Genomic DNA, 22,776 nt, shown 5'->3' with positions numbered 1-22,776 from the left:
TTAACAATCTTTTTAATACCAGCACAATCACATATGCATTTAGAAAAGGTTTTTAAAACAAACCAACATGTTTGTTGTATAACAATTTTTGGGGTGGCATTAGAAAAAGTACAAATGTCCATTTAAGATAAAACAGTCATGTTTCAAACCAACAAGAAAGACACAAATCTTGAACTTACAAAGTTCACATTTGGTAGAACTTGAAGGCAATATCAGACATGAGTATTTAGGAACTGTGTTTGATATTGCGTTCAGATGGAGTGAAGTCACCCCCGGAAAAGCCAAATTTGGAAGATGCACACAAATAGCTGAATGTCAACATGTGCTAGCTGCCATCACGGGGGATCAAGGGACGTGTTTTGGTGGTGCAACCCCTTCCTCACAGCTACTTTATTATTGAGGAAGGGGTTGCACCCCCAAAACGCATCCATTGATCTCCCGTGATGGCAGATAGCACATGTTGGCAACTGTGTGCATCCTCCAAATTTGGCTTTTCGACAATTTGCGAAAAAAAATTAAAATTGTAGTACACCATAAAAGAAAGGGCTTTGGAGGGGTTTTAAACTCTCCCCAAAACATCAATGATGTTTTTATTTTTATTAATAACATCATTGATGTCTTTGGTGATATTTTCCAAGGCAACATTACACCCCATGATCTCCCCAATCAGGATCTGGGCACTTTCCGAGGTGAAAGGATCAGGATCCACAACATCACGATCACCTAAAAAGAGAGAAACCAAAAAAAAAACAGGTATTATAAATCTACCGGCATCCATCTCTTACCTGAGCCTGTGGTCGCAGACACTCACCTGTTGTGGTGACTAGTTCCACCACATCTTCCTCATCCTGCTCTTCTTGTGTTGGGGGTATTTCCCCTTCTTCAAGAGGTGGGGGGTCTCTGGTCTCCTCGGATGAGGGGTGTCCTCCGAGTCTTTTATCCCCTATGTGAAAAAAAAGGTATACTTAGCACACAGATATTTGATGGCAGAACTAGAAATAGGCAACATTGCTTGGAAGTGGGGTACAATTGTCTATTTTGGCTGAGTTGCAAGATGTAGAATTTTTAGTGTCCTTTGTCAAGCTTGAATACTTACCTGTTTTCTACAAGCTTCACAGATGGAGACACCCTATAGTATACACTGGAGCACCTGTGTGGGCCCCCCTAATAAAAAGGGTGTTCTTGTGTCCCACACTAGTGCTCCAGCGTCCAGATGTGTAAACAGCTGCTGAGTGTCCTCTCCTTACACAGAATATAGTTGGCATTTCATTCTAGTAACAAACCCATCTACACAACCAAATTAGTTTCATACAAGTAGGCCCTAAAAAATGTGGTCCAATGCATATGGCAAAAACAATGGTGTTTTATAGGCCGAAAGAAAAATGTTTGATACGAACGAACAATGTGCCCATGAACATTAAAGTTGCCATTTTAAACTGTACAACAGTTCCTAAAAGCACATGGAGCAGCACGAACGTAATAAACATAAAGAAGGCTACAGAGGCCCTGAGAAGCCCACACACTGTGGAGGAGGACTTTGCTTGCATAACTGCCTGCAAAATGAGGCAGATGGAGGAAGGCCAACAACTCATGTGTGAGTCCTTAATGTTGGAAGCTCTCAATAAGGGGTTGAGGGGCCAAATAACATCTGCTACCCACATTTGTGATCTCACACATAGTCCTCCTCCTCCTCCAGGTCCTTCTACTCCTCCTCCTCCTCCAGGTCCTACTCCTCCTCCTCCTCCTCCTCCAGGTCCTACTAGTCCTCCTCCTCCTCCAGGTCCTACTCCTCCTCCTGCCACATCTCCAACACCTGAGCCACAGCCAGGAAGGAAGCGTGGAAAGAAGACCAGAAAGTGATGACCCTGGGTCCAGTCTGGTCTGGCAAAAGATCCAGCCTCTTGTAGTACCACAGCCTGGGGACACAGATGTTATCTGCTGCTTTCCGGATCTCTGGGACTTCTGGACCAGACTGCACTCCCTTAGATAAGGACTCCTCAGGCCACCAATTTTGATGGTAAAGAATTTATGTCTGCCCTGGGGGTCCAAGGCTTCGCTAATTTCAGCTATTTCTCCAGTGTTGCCTCCCTCTTTGTTTGGTTCTGAGCCATTAATAAAGGATTTTTTGATTCAATTATACTCTCGTATGTGTTTTTTCCTTCAAAAAGGACAGTTTGTTTGTGAGGATTCAGGTACATTTCTAAAGTACAATGTGAAATTAACAAGGGACACCAACACCAAACAATCTCCTTGAGATTAAATAATATAAGATATCAATAGTGTTGTGGTAACTTAACACACAAAACACATACAAAAATATTATGGAGTAAAACTAAAAATATAATAGAACAAAGATCAGCCTTGAAAAAAATACAAACCTAAAACAAAAAAAAAAAACTGCCTTTAAAAAATAAAACAACCCAAAATTAATATTGTCTGATGTGACAAATCCAAATATATTGAGGGAGTCCCGATAAATAATAAAGAAATAAGTTTGTGAGAAGTCTGTGTGAACATGAGCAGCAAAACTACTTCATTCTTCTCACATTATAAAGAAGAAGAGAGTGCGCTGTATTAAACTATTTTTGACATTGCAGCGTGACTAATGTGCTGTATCCATTCCGAACGCTAATTTTACCCGACCGAGATGTTCCGTCTCGGAATTTCTTCTGAGCATGCGTGGCACTTTGTGCGTCTGAACAGGCCACACACGGTCGGAATTTACGTGATAGGATTTTGTTGTCGGAAAATTTTATAGTCTGCTCTCAAACTTTGTGTGTCGGAAAATCCGATGGAAAATGTCCGATGCCCACTCATGGTCGGAATGTCCGACATTTTCCATCGGAAAATCCGACCGTGTGTATGGGGCATTAGATGTAGTAGGGTGACAGATATTGGAGGTGGGGTATGTGTTCCTTTATTTTCCAAAGTGGCTAACCCATATAGTCACAGCACACCAAGTATCCTACCAGACACAAAGCAGTTACCTTACTAATGTACCTTCTTCTCCCACTTCATTCTCTGCATATTGCACTAGCCCTGCAAACTGAGTCTGCAGATTTTTTTGACCATACTACAATAAACTTGCAGCCGAAAGAAGATCTGAGTGATGTGCAAGTTGCATACTCTTGGAAGACAGGAGCTCAGACATGCTAGAGGCATGGGACAACAGGCAGGGAGCAGCAACATTTTTCAAGCCACAATGGTAGACCTGGCCACTAGCAGCAACCGCAAGCAGAGCATGAACCTTAATATCACTGACTATATTGGTTCCAGGGCTAATAATAGAAACTATAAAAAGTGAGTTGGCACAAACGTACTACTAGGTGTATCGAATGGACTAGTGGCCAGAATGCACCCAATATGTTCTAGAGGCACTGTCCTGGCTTCCAAGTGTGACATTCAAGAGGGCCTTAAAGTGTTACTAAAATCTCATCTTTTTTTTTTAAATAACAAACATGTTATACTTACCTGCTCTATGTAATGGTTTTTCACAGAGCAGCCCAGATCCTCCTCTTCTTCCCTCCATCCATCCCTCTTCAGTGCTCCTGGACCCTCCCTCCTGTTGAGTGCCCCAACAGCAAGCAGCTTGCTATGGGGACACCCGAGCTGAACGGCAGCTCTGTATGTCCATTTAGACATGGAGCCACAATTGCGGCCCCACCCCCTCTCTCTCCTGATTGGCTAAGTGACTTTGATTAAAAACAGCGGGAGCCAATAGCGTCACTGTTGTGTCTCAGCCAACCAGGAGGGAGAGTCCCGGATGGCTGAGGCACTCGTACACATCGCTGGATAGAGATGGGGCTCAGGTACAGTAAGTATTAGGAGGGCTGAGGGGGGCACACAGAAGTTTTTTTATCTTAATGCATTCAATGCATTAAAGGAGAAGTCCAGCCTGAGCTTTTTGGGCTGGGCTTTTTCTAAGGGTCACAGGGGTGCTATTAGTTTTGCACTCCTGTGACCCGTTTTCAGCGGAGAGGGGTCTGACGTCACTGCAATCAGTCGAGGCAGTGCATCATCCCGACTTCCCAAGTCTCGATCCGCCAGCTGCCATGACTGATGGCAGTCTCAGCCTCTCAGCGAGTCGCTGAGAGGCTGAGACGGTCGCTCCCCGCCCCTCCACCGCTCAGCACTCCAATGAGCGTGGAGAAGCAGAAAGGAGAGCTGCTGACTGACAGTCAGTAGCTCTCCTCTTGGGGAGGAGTGAGAACCGAGCTATTGGCAGTGTTCGGTGGCTTGGTTCTCAGTGCAGAGACGCCGGTGGACAGCTGCAGCATCGGTCTGAGGCTGCATCCACCTAGGTAAATATGAATCTCAAGAAACAAAACAAAACATACTTCTCCTTTAAGATAAAAAAAAAAAAACCTTCTGCCTTTACAACCACTTTAAGTCAGAGAAATGCTTTCATATGCCCCCACACAACACTAGCTAAGTAATAATAAAATAAATTAGACCTGGATTACAGAAGACGTCAAAATACCTACTGCAGATTCTGCAAATATATTTGTATGGGGAAGTGGCTGCATAAGGTACTCACGGACCTGGTCTGGCTTACTCTAGAAGAACAACTTTTTAAAATGTTAAAAAAAGGAAAAAGGGAAAAAACTTTAAATAAAAAAACTCCCAAAAAGGTCTGATTTATTAAAATTGGAGAATAGAAAATGAGAAAAAACCTTTAGCATTTTAGAATGACAGCACACACAATTCAGTAAAGCCTAATTGCCCCACAATGCTAATACATCTAAGCTCAGTTCAAAATCTGATATTATTATTATTATACAGGATTTATATAGCGTCAACAGTTTACACAGCGCTTTACAATATAAGAGGGAGACAATACAGTTATAATACAATAAAATACAAGAGGATTAAGAGGGCCCTGTTGAGAAGAGCTTACAATCGAATAGGGTGAGGCAGGTTGTACAAAAGGTTGTAACTGTGGGGAATGAGCTGATGGAAGTGATAGGAGATTAGTTGGAGATGTGATAGACTTCCCTGAAGAGATGAGTTTTTAGGGATTGCCTGAAGGTAGCAAGAGTAGTGGATAGCCGGGCAGGTTGAGGTAGCGAGTTCCAGAAGATGGGAGATGCTCTGGAGAAATCCTGGAGACGAGCATGGGAGGAGGAGATGAGAGAGCTTGACTGTAGGAGGTCTTGAGAAGAGCGGAGAGGACAGTTTGGGATGTGTTTGGAGACAAGATTGGTGATGTAGCTCGGGGCAGAGTTGTGGATGGCTTTGTAAGTTGTGATTAGTATTTTGAATTTAATTCGCTGGGCGATTGGGAGCCAGTGTAGGGATTGGAGGAGAGTGTTGGCAGACACTGAGCGATTGGTAAGGTGTATAAGTCTGGCAGCAGCATTCATGATAGTCTATGGAGAGGCAGGCCAATGAGAATGGAGTTGCAATAGTCAAGGCGAGAGATAACAAGGGAGTGAATAAGGAGCTTGGTGGTTTCATTTGTTAAAAAGGGGCGAATTTTAGAGATGTTATGGAGGGGAATTTTACAAACTTTTGACAACGATTGGACTTGAGGCTGAAATGACAAGTCAGAGTCTAGGATTACACCTAGTACCCTGGCGTGAGGGGAGGGACTGATATGCAAGTGATTATGGCAAATTAATATAAATATAGCTTTCAGTAATTATAAAAGCAGAATTGAAAATATGTTTAAAGGTTTTGTCATGGATAAAAAGATTTACTAAAATGTTTTTTTAGGGCCAGTGTCAATGGGCTTTAATGCAAAAATGCAGGATGCTTTTGCCAACAGTTTGAGACACTTCTGAGATTATTCAAAATTTGTTGCAGATACATTTGATCTGCACTTGACTTGCTTCAGTTCCTTGTATGGAAACCAAAGCAATTCTGAAATTAGTAAAAGTAAAATCCTCAGATTTACTTTATAAAGTGACATTTCCTGTTTCTCTCAGTGTTATAAAAATGGGTCAGCAGCAGCTCATAAGGGAGAACAAAATTGTAGTCTGGTCAGTAATAGCCACACATGTTATGAGCCCTTATTACATAAAAGAAAATCAGCGTAGCAGCAAAATGGGTATGTCAGTGACAGAGGTTTGCAATTTACTACATTGTCCCTGAGTAATAAAGACAAATATAGAGTAGTAGTGCTGGTCCTAGTTTGGCAGTGAACAGCTGTGCTTGCTTTAAATGACTATTATAACAGTGGAGATGAGAGGGAGCATCTGTTATTCTTCCCTGTCCCCTACAAAAGTTTTCACATAAAAACAAAATCACGTTTATTGTACATTTTTCTATTTGCATTTTTATTGTTACTTGCAGAAAGCAAACTTTAAAAGGCAGCCATGCACAGAAATACATATCATTTGACTTGTTCAATCATGTGTTAATATATTAAACAAACATGTTTTTTTTTTAATATGTTTTAACAGGAAGGTTGATTTGCTAACAATTCTGGTCAGCACTGTTAGTATAGCCTGAATGAGTTTTGTGGCTTGCATCACTTCCTTAGATTGCAGTCAGTGTAATTCACTGCTCCTTATAATTAACATTCGGTCAGAGATGCTGATTTCCATGTTGTAACTGCACTGCCGTAGCAAACAGTGAGTATTTGTATGGGGATTTCTAATATAAATATTGCATACATACTTTATGATTTAGACTGCCATAGAATTGGGATTTAGTAACACTAGATTCTTCTGCTACATGGGTAGTAAGAATCAGCAGCAAGTATTTAGTAAAAACGTATAAATATTACTTTATTTTTTCATTTTAATGCACACATAAAAAATATATATATTAATGTATGCTATTAAAACTGTTTTTTTTGCCAGATACAGAGTTTATTCAACCACTTATTTCCTTCAAGGGGTCCAGCAGCTAGATTTCTGCATCTGAGTTTTTGTGTGCCCATTTGCTATAGACAGGATTTTATTTACTGTACCTGCTGGCTTTTTCATCAATGTTACCTGGCAGCAATACAGGAAGAGAAAGTCCCTCTGTAAGATATCACTGGTTTAATACCTAAAAAAGCTGAAGCCTAAAGTGTTACTAAACCCAGGAGCCTGCATTCACTATATCTGGTCTCCCACAGTACACAGAACATGGAAATGCAATTATTTTAGTAAATATAAACTACTAAATACCTTTTCTCATCAGCAGTACATAGCAGTCTTGTTACTTCTATCAATGTCTGGTTAAAGCTTGTAGGAGGAGTTTTCATTCTCCTCTGATTGTCCTATGAGGCTGCAGGACCCCTGACCCTCTGTCTGGACAGTGCCGATTGGCCCTGTGCTGATCACATGCACTCTCTCAAGAAAAAAACCTCTCTAACAATACACACCAAATTGAGCATGTGCAGCTTGCCCCCACGGCTCTGTACTATCAGGAGATGGATTGGGGACAATGGAAGAAGGGGAGGATCAGGGAAGACAGGATCAAACAGCCTTTTTACACAATGCACAGGATTAACCCCTTAGGTTCCACATTGAGTATAACAAGCATGCTTTACTCCATATACAGACTGATTTTACTGTTGTGGATTTAGTAACACTTTAACCACTTTAGCCCCAGACCATTATGCTGCATAAGGACCAGAGGACTTTTTCCAATTTGGCACTGCATCGCTTTAACTGCTAATTGCGCGGTCATGCAATGCTGCACCCAAACAAAATTTGCGTCCTTTTCTTCCCACAAATAGAGCTTTCTTTTGATGGTATTTGATCACCTCTGCCGTTTTTATTTTTTGCGCTATAAACGGAATTTTGAAAAAAAATGATATTTTCTACTTTTTGTTATAAAAAAAATCCAATAAACTCAATTTTAGTCATATATTTAGGCCAAAATGTATTTGGCCACATGTCTTTGATAAAAAAATTGTCAATAAGCGTATATTTATTGGTTTGCGCAAAAGTAATAGCGTCTACAAACTAGGGTACATTTTCTGGAATTTACACAGCTTTTAGTTTATGACTGCCTATGTCATTTCTTGAGGTGCTAAAATGGCAGGGCAGTACAAAACCCCCCCAAATGACCCCATTTTGGAAAGTAGACACCCCAAGGAAATTGCTGAGAGGCATGTTGAACCCATTGAATATTTATTTTTTTGTCCCAAGTGATTGAATAATGACAAAAAAAAAATTACAAAAAGTTGTCACTAAATGATATATTGCTCACACAGGCCATGGGCCTATGTGGAATTGCACCCCAAAATACATTCAGCTGCTTCTCCTGAGTACGGGGATACCACATGTGTGGGACTTTTTGGGAGCCTAGCCACGTACGGGGCCCCGAAAACCAAGCACCGCCTTCATGATTTCTAAGGGCGTAAATTTTTGATTTTACTCCTCACTACCTATCACAGTTTTGAAGGCCATAAAATGCCCAGGTGGCACAAACCCCCCCAAATGACCCCATTTTGGAAAGTAGACACCCCAAGCTATTTGCTGAGAGGCACGTTGAGTCCATGGAATATTTTATATTTTGACACAAGTTGCGGGAAAGTGACACTTTTTTTTTTTTTTTTTTTTTGCACAAAGTTGTCACTAAATGATATATTGCTCACACAGGCCATGGGCATATTTGGAATTGCACCCCAAAATACATTTAGCTGCTTCTCCTGAGTATGGGGATACCACATGTGTGGGACTTTTTGGGAGCCTAGCCGCGTACAGGGCCCCGAAAACCAATCACCGCCTTCAGGATTTCTAAGGGTGTAAATTTTTGATTTCACTCTTCACTGCCTATCACAGTTTCGGAGGCCATGGAATGCCCAGGTGGCACAAACCCCCCCAAATGACCCCATTTTGGAAAGTAGACACCCCAAGCTATTTGCTTAGAGGCATGGTGAGTATTTTGCAGCTCTCATTTGTTTTTGAAAATGAAGAAAGACAAGAAAAAACATTTTTTTTTTCTTTTTTCAATTTTCAAAACTTTGTGACAAAAAGTGAGGTCTGCAAAATACTCACTATACCTCTCAGCAAATAGCTTGGGGTGTCTACTTTCCAAAATGGGGTCATTTTGGGGGGGTTGTGCCACCTGGGCATTCCATGGCCTCCGAAACTGTGATAGGCAGTGAATGCCATCGCAATAATAGCGGGTATATATCCTATATCCGCGCTTGCTGCAGACACAACATCTTTTTTGGGGGGGTTCATTAGGTAGGGGTACTCGGGAGGACATAAAGAAAATGCCTGTCATGCAGCCGACTGCATTTGGTTGGGGATGTGAATGGGGGAAGTACGGGCGCTGCAGAAGTGGTGGGTTCCCAATTAGGATTGGCGAATGCAGCAGGAAGGACACTATGGGCACGACGGGCCTGTGTTTGTCTTTTTGGTGGCAGCGGGACACTACTTGTGCTTGCCACCTCACCAGCTTGAACTGCACTTATGGGACTCGCCACGTCACCAAGTGTTACTGCAGTGCTGGTTTGACTACGACCGGGGTGTACTAGGCCGCTGGTGCTTGCCAGTTCACCAAAACGCTACCAAAAAAACTGTTAGCGATCTCAGGGATCAGGCCTGACTCTGCGAATGCTGCAGTTATGTGTTTAGTGTTTTGTAAGGGACAGTGATCGATCGATACTGCACTTGGGTGGGCTGGGCCGGGCGGAGGGGCAAAACATAGGTGCTAGCAGGTATCTGGGCTGATCCCGCTAACACTGCATTTTTGGGAACCCTAAACTGCTGGGGACGCTAGTATAGATCTGATCAGATCAGATATTTATCCGTTCAAATACTATACCACTAAGGGAGGTGTACGGTGCGTGCGTGGGTGTTAGCGGTACTGGCACTAACCTGACGCTGCCTGGGGCTGGTGCTTGCCAGTTCACCAAAACGCTACCAAAAAAATTGTTAGCAATCGCAGGGATCAGGCCTGACTCTGCGAATGCTGCAGTTATGTGTTTATTGTTTTGTAAGTGACAGTGATCGATCGATACTGCACTTGGGTGGGCTGGGCTGGGTCAGGCGGAGGGGCAAAACGCAGGTGCTAGCAGGTATCTGGGCTGATCCCGCTAACACTGCATTTTTGGGAACCCTAAACTGCTGGGGACGCTAGTATAGATCTGATCAGATCAGATATTTATCCGTTCAAATACTATACCACTAAGGGAGGTGTACGGTGCGTGCGTGGGTGTTAGCGGTACTGGCACTAACCTGACGCTGCCTGGGGCTGGTGCTTGCCAGTTCACCAAAACGCTACCAAAAAAATTGTTAGCAATCGCAGGGATCAGGCCTGACTCTGCGAATGCTGCAGTTATGTGTTTATTGTTTTGTAAGTGACAGTGATCGATCGATACTGCACTTGGGTGGGCTGGGCTGGGTCAGGCGGAGGGGCAAAACGCAGGTGCTAGCAGGTATCTGGGCTGATCCTGCTAACACTGCGTTTTTGGGAACCCTAAACTGCTGGGGACGCTAGTATAGATCTGATCAGATCAGATATTGATCTGTTCAGATACTATACCACTAAGGGAGGCGTATGCTGTCTGCGTGGGTGTTAGCGGTACTGGCGCTAATCTGACGCTGCCTGGGGCAACGCATATCATCGCCGGGCGATCAGGAGGCTAAACCTTTATTCGGTAATAAACGGCGGGTGCCCTGACACTATAAAAAATAAACGAACTAACCAGCGTCACCCGTAACAGTTATACAGTGATCAGTGGTGAAAGGATTAACTAGGGGGCAATCAAGGGGTTAAAACATTTATTAGGCAGTATATGGGGGTCCCTGTCGCTATAAAACGCTGACGGCGAACCTAAATATTTACCTCCCTAACTAGCGTCACCAGTGACACTAATACAGCGATCAGAAAAATGATTGCTTAGTGACACTGGCGACAGGGGGTGATCAAGGGGTTAAAACTTTATTAGGGGGGGGTTAGGGGGTATCCTAGACCTAAAGGGGGCTAACAGTAACTGCCCTAACACAGTAACTGTCACAAACTGACACCATGCAGTAATCAGAAAATATAAAAAATTGTGCACTCACATTGAAGTCTTCTCTCCTCGGTGCCGGAACGGAAAATACCGAGCCGAGGAGAGATGACATCATTTCCTTTGCTGCTGTTTAGCATACAGCAGCAAAGGAATGATTTGATTGGTCGGTGGCGATCGCGAGGGGGGGGCCCACGAACGGATGGTCTCCCCCTCATCTCTGATCGCCGCTGGTCAGAAGCGGCCGGCCCTGGGGCACCGGGGGGGTCCGATCGGACCCCTCGCCTGCGGGAGGCATATCAGGTATATGTACGTGATTCTGCCTGCCCGTGCCATTCTGCCGACGTAAATCGGCGTGAGGCGGTCCTTAAGTGGTTAAAGTGATTGTAAATTCTAGTTTGTCTTAAAAAAAATGACAAACATGTTATACTTACCTGCTCTATGCAGTTGGTTTTGCACAGAGCAGCCCGGATCCTCCTCTTCTCAGGTCCCTCTTTGCTGCTCCTGGGCCCTCCCTCCTGTCAAGTGCCCCCCCCCAGAGCAAGCAGCTTGCTATGTGGGCACCCGAGCCGAGCTGCAGCTCCGAGTGTCCATTCAGACATGGAGCTGTAGTTTGGCCCCACCCCCTCTTTCCCTTGATTGGCTAACTGAGTTTGATTGACTGCCGCAGGAGCCAATGGTAATGCTGCTGTGTCTCAGCCAATCAAGAGGGCGGCCGAGGGATTCATGGACATCGCTGGACAGAGATGGGGCTCAGGTAAGTATTAGGGGGTGCTGGGGAGGCTGCTGCACACAGAAGGATTTTTATCTCAATGCATAGAATGCATTAAGATAAAAAACCTTCTGCCTTTACAAATCCTTTAAGCCCACTTGTGTCTAAAAATTAAAGCAGTATGAAATCCAAAACCTAAAATGTCATATATTGCAGCTTACCAATCAATAGATGAACTGGCTGCATTAGTTTTATATTTTAGACTTTTTCTCTCTATTGCCACATGATGATCTGGCCAATAGCACACTTTCAGTATTAAAGTGCCTCCACTCTGAATGAAGGAGCAACAGAGACACCTTTGGATAGCAACATTGTCAGTATGGGGGGGGGGGAGTGTTAGAAGCACTAGAGATTTATATAAAACATTGAAGCCTAACTCTAGCTAACACATTTTTAAGCAGTGACAGCAACCCTTTTTCCCCTTTGGGATAAAGATTTTCCACAAATAAATAAAAGCTGATCATTGTAAGCACCACTGTCAGTGGTTGTCTCAACACTCTAAGTGCTACATCTACAGGATAGCTTGTTCTGTTGAAAATCAGCAGACTTACTGACAGTATCACCAGGTAAAAATAAAAGAAAGAAAGCCTAAAAAGAAAACGAATGCCGCCATCACATTTAAGAATTAGTAAGCTGTGATTTAATAAAAGTTTAAAGCTGTTGTTTAATACTACTTTAATAGTAGTGTAGACCAGCCTTTTTCAACCCACCCTGGGATGCCTTGAGGTTTCTTAAGGGGTGCCTTGGCAAAATGCCTAAAAATTACCCACAAATGTATACAAGCCAGCAGGTGGATGAAGCCTGCATTTTAGTTATATTAAGCCACGGGTTTTCATTGGGCACCATTACAACCTTCTAGCCACTGGTGTCCTAACAACCAATGACCCTCCCCTACCCTTCTCTGTCAGCGCTGGGGTTACATTAGCTGAGTGATGGAGAAAAACTGAGGGAGAAGGGAGACATTGAAATACTAGTCAATACCAGTGTGCAAAAGTGTATTGGATTTGGAAGAAAAAATCACCTCTAACATTGGGTGTCCTATGTGTGTGGATGTTGATGTATTATGCAAAACTATTATGCCCTGTACACACGGTCAGATTTGCCGACGGAAAAAGTGTGATCGGATTATGTTGTCGGAAATTCAGTTCGTGTGTGGGCTCCATCTGACTTTTTCCGTCAGAATTTCCAACACACAAAATTTGAGAGCAGGATATAAAATTTTCCGACAACAAAATCCGATCGTTTAAATTCCGATCGTGTGTACACAAATCCAACGCACAAAGTGCCATGCATGCTCAGAATAAATTGAGAGATGAAAGCTATTGGCTACTGCCCCGTTTATAGTCTCAACATACGTGTTTTACGTCACCGCGTTCAGAACGATTGGATTTTCCGCCAACTTTGTGCGACCGTGTGTATGCAAGACAAGTTTGAGCCAACATCCGTCGGAAAAAATCTGATGGATTTTGTTGTCGGAATGTCTGATCAATGTCCGATCGTGTGTACAGGGCATTAGAATCCTTTTAGAATGGAGATACCCCAAGACTGTTCATAATTTGAGGGTGCCTTGAGATTGTCCATATTTTTGAAGGGTGCCTTCACTGAAAAAAGGTTGAGAAACACTGATGTAGACTAACCCATTAACCCTTTCACTGCCAGGTCCGTACGCCTTACGGACCTAAAAACTGCCCGCAGGTGGCCAAGTCAGTACATCGTACGGACCTCATATCTCCCTGTCCTATAAGCTTATGGTCACTTCAATGACCATAAGCTCATATCAGAATTGTTCAGAAGACTCTGCTGAACAATTCTATAACTCCTCTCTTATCCCCTTCACCGCCCTTTTCCCCCCAGCACTGATTACCCCCCTCCACCTGATCTGATCCCCCCAGCAAACCCGCTCCCCGCAGCCACCATCATTAGCCAGCATCCCTCCTCTGTCGCTCCCGCCGGCTTCAGGTGCTGCATGGGCTTTGGGGGAATCCCCCCAATACTCCCCATACTGCCCTCGTACCCCTGATTCATGGCCGCTCTAAGCGGCATCTCTCCTTCCCTCCCGCCGCCTGCAGCTTCTCCCTGCACAGATCTCCTATGATCTGTCAGCTTGAAGAGCGCAGGGGGGAGCAGTGCGGGTGGGGGTGAAGTTGTGACTTGGGGGGGCTACCAAACCCCCCCTGTACAATGGATATAGGCAGCGATCACTGCTATATCCACTGACAGCTGAACATTGTAACGGCGAGTGTTACAGTGTATCAGACTGTCACTTTATGAATGAATGGAATCTCTATACAGATACTATCCATTCATGTAAAGTGCTACAGAGAAAGGGACTATCTTTAGTCCCTTTCTCTGTCTCAAAATAAGAGATATGGGGATCTGTTTAGACCTCTGCTATCTCACCAAAGACCCCAACCCCCCCCCCCCCAAAAAAAAATGTAAAAAATGTAAAAAGTAAAAAACAAAAAAACACAAACATAGTAAGACCTCCCAGGTTGGCCCACACTCACACCTCCACCATGACAGTAGTTCCCCCACTGCACTCACCCCTCCACCATGACACTTGTCTCCTCCCCCCGCACTCACCCCTCCACAGTGATGGTCCCTCCCCCACCCCTCCACGGCTTCCTCAGCTTCTCCTCCCCGCCAACCTGATTTGTCCTGATTGGCCAGGAGGAGAAGCCTGAAGACAATAGTGAATATTAATTTTTCTATTGTCACAAGTGGGTGGGTTCAGGGGGCAATGCTCTGCACCCTGACCCAAACCTTTTTCAAGCCAATTAGAACCTCAGGCTCTAATCATGCGGCTTGAAAAAAAAAATCATACAAACGCCCCTGCGCCCCTAATGGACCAACCAGCCGCTCCTGATAAGACCCCTTTCACATGAAGCGGACTCTGTCAAGCAGATCCACTTGCTCAGCAGGGATCTGTCTGCTGATCCCCACTGAGCAGGCAGATGACAGGTCCATGTCCACTCCGCTGATGCAGAGTGGACACGGACACAGCCACTGTTCTCTATGAGGTGGTCGGATGGAAACGGGCTGCCTGTCCATTTCCATCTGATACCATCTGATCCAATCTGCTAGATGGATGGGGAATGGAATCCCCATCCGCCTGTTTTTAGCAGACTGGACTGGATCGGATGCAGGTGGGTATAAACAGACACATTTCCATTTACATCAGCCTCTCCATAGAGAACAATAGGTGGTCCGATTGGGGCCGCCTGAAAAACGGACAGACAGACCTGATTGGTCTGCGTGTGTGAATCATGCATCTCTGTGCAGGCAGTCCCATTGATGTCATTTGGGATGTAGCACCTGCACGAACAGAGCCGTTGCTCCCAATTTTACATCCATGTAGGTCCACATGCATGTCCCTGAGCTCAAACTGTCTGGTTTGGGGTGGTGTACCCACACGGATGTCATATTGGGAACAGCAGCTATGCCTGTGCAGCCATTGCATTCCAATTGATATAAATGGGACTGCCTGTAAGGGGATGCATGGAACACCTGTGCATCCCTGTGCAGGTAAACATGGCCCCACATGGCCCTCCATGGGTGATGCTTTAGTAGCAATTTAGCAGGAATTTTGTTATGTTTATGTGCACTATTAATGATTTTAGTGTATTTTTAGCGAAAATACTGATTTGATAAACATTTGCGCAAATATCGCGCTGCTTTAAAAATCTGTGGCAGCTATTTATTCTACTGGCCATGTGCTTTCAGAAAATGTATTGTTTGGGGGGTCTTTTAAAAATTCTGAAAGCTGTAATAAAAAATGAATACCTCCAGATTTTTAGAGACATTTTTGGGTACGTTCGATTTTCACCATTTTGCAAAAAGGTGCAATGTAAAAATTACAATTTTTTGTTATTTATTAACTCCATACAGGTTAAACTTTTACATTTAGTAGGGATTTAGCAGGAATTTTATAAAATTAGCTGTGTTTTTAAATGATAATAATGGTTTCAGTGTATTATTTGCGAATATATTAGTTTGATAAACATTTGCGCAAATACTGCGGGGTCTAAAAAATCAGTAGCACCTTCTGTTTATTCTAGAGGTCATATGCTTTCAGAAAATATATGGTTTTGGGGGTCTTTCACAAATTCTGAAATCTGTAAGGGAAAAATGAAAACCTTCAGATTGTTAGAGAAGTTTGGATATTTCCTTTTCTTGCGTATGTTCGATTTTCACCATTTTGCAAAAAGGCGCAATGTAAAAATTACTAATATTTGTTATTAATTAACTCAATACAGGTTAAGCGTTTATATTTAATAGGAATTTTGTAAAATTTGCTGTGTATTTATCTGCTAATCATGATTTTAGTGGATTTTTAGTAAAAATAAACATCTGTGCAAATATTGTGGGACCTTAAAAATCAGTAGCACCTTATTTTTGTTCTACTGGTCATGTACTTTCAGAAAATATATGGTTTTGGGGGTCTTTTACAAACTTTGAAAGCTATAAGTGAAAAATAACAGAGCAAAGGAAAATTGCAAAAATGGTCTGGCCACCTGAGGATAAAAATGGAGCACAGGGCCTGGCAGTGAAAGGGTTAAAGAGTAATTCCATATTGGTGCATATGCTATAATGTTAAAAAGTGGGGCAATGAATTCACTAATTTTGTACATAGTATCTGTTACCTAATTTACTGCAAAGCTGAACCGTAGATTTCTAAAATGCCTGTCTCCTATTCTCGAACGCTTCACCCTCACCTACCGGGTGCAGTGTGGAAGTTATGAAGTCATAGTTTGCCTCATCTACCAGATACCGGTGTGGGGGGGCACCAAAATGCATTTTCACCTGTGTAGATAAAAATCCTTGCACCAGCCCTGCTATGGAAGGAGCTCTAAACTGAGAATGAATATTGCAAAAAAAAACAGAAAACGTATTTTTGGATAGTTTAGGGGATGCTACCAGCATCCAGCTCCATCCAATCCAAACACATTAAGTAGGAATCATCATTTTATTTAACTTTTATACCTTACTGTATTTATTGCAATATGTTTCTTTTGCATATATAGTGATTTTTTTAATAATAATAAAAAATGTTAATACAACATAAAAACAAAATGGATCTGAATCAATTTGGATCATTTGTTATTTCATTATATTTCGGATGCTTCAAACATTAACAAAAAGCCCAAACTATCATTTCATGTCATCCGAATGAAAAAAATTTATACAAATGAATTCATTGTTTTGTTATAATTTATTTCAGATTCATTGAAATGCATTACTATTGTGATTTGGAGAATCAAGTACATCCAAATCTCAGAAAAAAATAACGTTTTGTCCGATTTTTGATTTAGTACAGGAGAAGAAACTGTGCAACTGTGCAAGACTGAAGGTAAAACTGGAGTTTACAATAAATGTTTCTGTTGTTCTTTAACCACTTGCTTACTGGGCACCTAAACCCCCTTCCTGCCCAGACTAATTTTCAGCTTTTAGCGCTGTCACTATTTGAATGACAATTGCACGGTCATACAACACTGTAAACCCGAAAAGAAAAATACTGCGCTATCCCTTAAGTTAAATTTACACACAGATGTTTGGTGAAAAAACAAAAAACGGAATGAGCCTAATAACTCAAAAACAGCTGCAACCTCAAATGTGAGACAACCCCCACCTTAATAACCATGCAAGTATTAGGCTGCGCTACCAGTGAATAAACGTGGTCATAATTAATAAAACCAACTGAGTGACAATCAAGCATAAACAGAAGAAAAAAAAAATTATTAATTTAAAGAATTCAATATCAGCAAAATTTAGATCACATTGATAAAATGATGGTGAGAAAAAAGGGGTTCAATGATCGAAAATACAACACTGTACCCAAATGAAATTTTTATAATTTTTTTCCCCAACAAATAGAGCTTTCTTTTGGTGGTATTTGATCACCTCTGGGGTTTTTATTTTTTATTTAAAAAATGTAAAAAGTCCGAATTAAAAAAAAAAAATACAAAACCGTTTTAGATTTTGTTAATAAATTTTGCAAACAAGTAGTTTTTCTCCTTCATTGATGTATGCTGATGAGGCTGCACTGATGGGCACTGATAGGCTGCACTGATGGGCATCGATAGGCTGCACTGATGGGCACTGATAAGGCGACAATGATGGGCACTGATAAGGCGGCACTGATGGGCACTGATAGCTGGCATTGGTGGGCACTGAGAGGTGGCACTGATGGGTGGCACTGATGGGTGGCACTGAGGGGCATTGATAGGTGGCACTGAAGGGCACTAATAGTTGGCACTGATAGGTGGCACTGATGGGCACTGATGGGTGGCAGTGATGGGCACTGATGGGTGGCAGTGATGTGCACTGATCGGTACTGGTAGGTGACACTGATAGGCAGCACTGCTAAGTGGCACTGATGAGGCACTGATAAGGCGACAATGATTGGCACTGATAAGGTGGCATTGGTGGGCACTGAGAGGTGGCACTGATGGGTGGCACTGAAGGGCATTGATAAGTGGCACTGAAGGGCACTAATAGTTGGCACTGATAGGTGGCACTGATGGGTGGCAGTGATGGGCACTGATGGATGGCAGTGATGTGCACTGATCAGCACTGGTAGGTGACACTGATAGGCAGCACTGTTAAGTGGGAATTATGAGGCACTGATTGGCACCACTGGTGGGCATTGATAGGTGGCACTTGTGGGCACTGATAGGTGACACTGATTGCTGGCACTTAAGAGTAAGGGGATCGGCTCCTTATTAGGATCTGTGATCACTCAAGTCTCATTGACTTGGGTGATCACAGCGCGCACTGCGCGCCCCCTTCAGGGGACGTGGCAAGCCTGCAAAGGTGAGGATGTCAATAGACTTACTCCCGGCAAAGCAGATCCGCACTGTAGCCATCATTTGGCTATAGCGTGGATCTGAAGGAGTTCATCACAGCAGGTAGTACTGAGTACCACCCGGTAATATTATACACAGCTAACAGGTAATAGTATAGACATTTTGTGTACATAATTCATACATCTATTATACATACATAAAAAAAAAAATTAAAAAAAAATAATAATTTTCAGGCTGACAAATATATCTAATTCCATGACATTCTTAACCACTTGCATACTGGGCATGTATACCCAACTTCTTGCCCAGGCCAATTTTCAGTGCTCTTACACTTTGAATGACAATTGCACGGTCATGCAACACTGTACCCATACTTCATTTTTATCATTTTTTTTCACACAAATAGAGCTTTCTTTTGGTGGTATTCAATCACTACTGGGTTTTTTATTTTTTGCTAAACAAACAAAAAATTACAGATTTTGAAAAAAAAAAAAAGTTTTTCATATTTTGTTTTAAAATTTTGCAAACAGGTAATTTTTCTCCTTCACTGATGGGCACTAATGAGGTGGCACTGATGGGCACTGATAGGCTGCACTGATTGGCACTGATAGGCTGCACTGATGGGCACTGCTGAGGCAGCACTAATGGGCACTGATAGGTGGCACTGATGAGGCGGCAATGGTGGGCAGTGTTCAGGAGGCACTGATGAGGTTGCATTGATGGGTGGCACCGATGGGCACTGATAGGTGGCACTGATGGGCAATGATAGACAGTATAGAGAGGTGGCACTGATAGGAGGCACTGATAGGCGGTACTGATGGGCATTGATAGGTGGCACTGATGGGCACTGATAGCCAGCACTGATAGACACTGGTAGGCAGCACTGATAGGCAGTACTGATGATGAGGCACTGATGGGCACTGATTGGCAGCACTGATGTGCTCTGATAGGTGGCACTGATTAGCAGAACTGGTGGGCAGTAAGGGGACCGATGTCCCTCTAACAGAAGCCGGTGAATGGCTCTCTTCTTTTCTTCATGCTGACAGTGCGAGGGGAAAGAAAAGCCGATTGAGTGCCCCCACCCCTATGTCCTCATGCGTAAATGCAAATGCACAGGTACAGTGCCTTGCAAAAGTACTCACCCCCCTTGGCTTTTTACCTATTTTGTTACATTACAGCCTTTAGTTCAATGTTTTTTTAATCTGAATTATATGTCATGGATCAGAACACAATAGTCTAAGTTGGTGAAGTAAAATTAGAAAAATATATACATAAAACAATTTTTCAGAAATAAAAAACTGATAATTGGCATGTGCGTATGTATTCACCCCCTTTGTTATGAAGCCCATAAAAAGCTCTGGTGCAACCAATTACCTTCAGAAGTCACATAATTAGTTAAATGATGTCCACCTGTGTGCAATCTAAGTGTCACATGATCTGTCATTACATATACACACCTTTTTGAAAAGCCACAGAGGCTGAAACAACTAAGCAAGAGGCACCACTAACCAAACACTGCCATGAAGACCAAGGAACTCTCCAAACAAGTAAGGGACAATGTTGTTGTGAGGTACAAGTCAGGGTTAGGTTATAAAAAAATAGGTTATAAAAAAATATCCAAATCTTTGATGATCCCTAGGAGCACCATCAAATCTATCATAACCAAATGGAAAGAACATGGCACAACAGCAAACCTGCCAAGAGATGGCCGAACACCAAAACTCACACACCGGGCAAGGAAGGCATTAATCAGAGAGGCAGCACAAAGACCTAAGGTAACCCTGGAGGAGCTGCAGAGTTCCACAGCAGAGACTGGAGTATCTGTACATAGGACGGCAATAAGCCGTACGCTCCATAGAGTTGGGCTTTATGGCAGAGTGGCCAGAAGAAAGCCATTGCTTTCAGCAAAAAACAAAATGCCATGTTTTGAGTTTGTGAAAAGACATGTGGGAGACTCCCAAAATGTATGGAGGAAGGTGCTCTGGTCTGATGAGACTAAAATTTAACTTTTTGGCCATCAAAGAAAACGCTATGTCTGGCGCAAACCCAACACATCACATCACCCAAAGAACACCATCCCCAGAGTGAAACATGGTGGTGGCAGCATCATGCTGTGGGGATGTTTTTCAGCAGTCAGGACTGGGAAAATGGTCAGAGTTGAGGGAAAGATGGATGGTGCTAAATACAGGGATATTCTTGAGCAAAACCACTCTGTGCGTGATTTGATGCTAGGACGTAAGTTCACCTTCCAGCAGGACAATGACCCCAAACACAATGCTAAAGCAACACTTGAGTGGTTTAAGGGGAAACATGTAAATGTATTGGAATGGCCTATTCAAAGCCCAGACCTCAATTTAATAGAAAATCTGTGGTCAGACTTAAAGATTGCTGTTCACAAGCGCAAACCATCCAACTTGAAGGAGCTGGAGCAGTTTTGCAAGGGGGAATGGGCAAAAATCCCAGTGGTAAGATGTGGCAAGCTCATAGAGACTTATCCAAAGCGACTTGGAGTTGTGATAGCCGCAAAAAGTCTACAAAGTATTGACTTTAGGGAGGTGAAAAGTTATGGACATTGACTTTTTCTGTTATCTTGTCCTATTTGTTGTTTGCTTCACAATAAAAAAAAAACATCTTAAAAGTTGTGGGCATGTTCTGTAAATTAAATGATGCAAATCCTCAAACAATCCATGTTAATTCCTGGTTGTGAGGCAACAAAACATGAAAAATGCCAAGGGGTGAATACTTTTGCAAGGCACTGTAGGTCCCGCATGCATATGTTAATGGTAATAAGACCACACATGTAAGGTTTTGCCACAAACTTCAAAGTGAGAGCATTATTCCTAGCACAAGTCCTCCTATTTAATTCTAATCTGGTAACCTGTAAAGGCTTTTAAATCATTGCCTGTGGATAATTTATTGTACCATAGTTCATCATCATTCCACAGGTGTACGCAATTTTAAAGCGTGACATGTTAGGTAACTATTTACTCGGCGTAACATCACCTTATACAAAATTTTAGGTATTATATTGTGTTTGTGTGCCCTAAAATTCATTAAACTGTATCTCCTCGTACAAATTTGCTTTTGATAATTCACTGGGCAAATATCGGCTTTTGCTTTCAGAAAATATATAATGTTTGGAATTCTAGGTAATTTTCTAGAAAAAAAAATGTAGGTTTTACATGCATGTAAGAAATACTAGAATTGGCCCATTTTTAGGTGGTTAAACTTTAACTGCTTGTCTGAAAACAAACCCCATAACTACCTGTATTGTTGCAGTACAGAACTGTGGCAATTACCCATAGAATAAGGTTATGAACAAAAGCCTCAATGAGCATATCTAACCATATCTACCATCATCTACCAATGAAAGCAGCTGCTGATTAAGCTCTAGTACAGGAAACAGGTGCCTGCCTGTCTAACTAGTCCTACCTAGTGATACCAGTGTTTGAATTATCTATTGTGATCTAATGGAAATGTTTACATTTTGTCTGATTATAGTTGTCAACTATAAACTGTTAACTATGGTTGTTCTAACATGGTAATAACTACAATTTGAGCAGTCTTTGCCAGTCAGCCACAGTAGGAACAAACATAATGGAAAAAAGTACGTAATGTTATTTTCAACATTTATTATTTCACTGCCATCACTTAGAATAACAAAATGGTCGAAAAAAATGTAACATTATCATTACCTTTAAATGTTAACCTGTTCTTTGCCCATACAGGCTCCTCTGTAACCCACCACTAAGGGCATAGGAGTTTTACTTATTGTGAAACACTTTAATTGGGAAACCCCATTAATTCAAGACATTAGCTGCCAAATGCCAGGTCTGAACACTAATAGATAATGGTAATGAGGAGCTCACTGAGCCCTGAATTTATTTTGACTTTCAAAAAGTTCAACCTTGTAGGGGACTATTGGTGAGCTCTATCAATAGATTAGGGAGGCAGTTGAGTGTGGTAAATTTAACTATGGACACCTTATAGAACCTGCAATACAAAAACCTATTACTTTGCCTAGTAGTAGTATTTACTGCTTATCTGTCTTACAGATCTGAAGCTTTCAAATATAATTTTGTGTATTTTCGTGTAACTCTGACAGAAAATATACAGCTCATGAAATGATATTCTCCATTATACTGGATGTGCTCCATATTCACTGGATCCTAGCTGTATTTAAAGTGGTTCTAAAGGCTCAAGGTTGTTTACCTTCATGCATTCTATGCATGAAGTCAAAAAACCTTCTCTGTGCAGCAGACCCTTACTTACTTACTTACTTACTTACCAGAGCC

This window comes from Aquarana catesbeiana, linkage group LG04 (genome assembly GCF_042186555.1).
Source record: "Aquarana catesbeiana isolate 2022-GZ linkage group LG04, ASM4218655v1, whole genome shotgun sequence".
In the NCBI taxonomy this organism is placed as follows: Eukaryota; Metazoa; Chordata; class Amphibia; order Anura; family Ranidae; genus Aquarana; species Aquarana catesbeiana.
Note: the sequence above shows the minus strand (reverse complement) of the source record.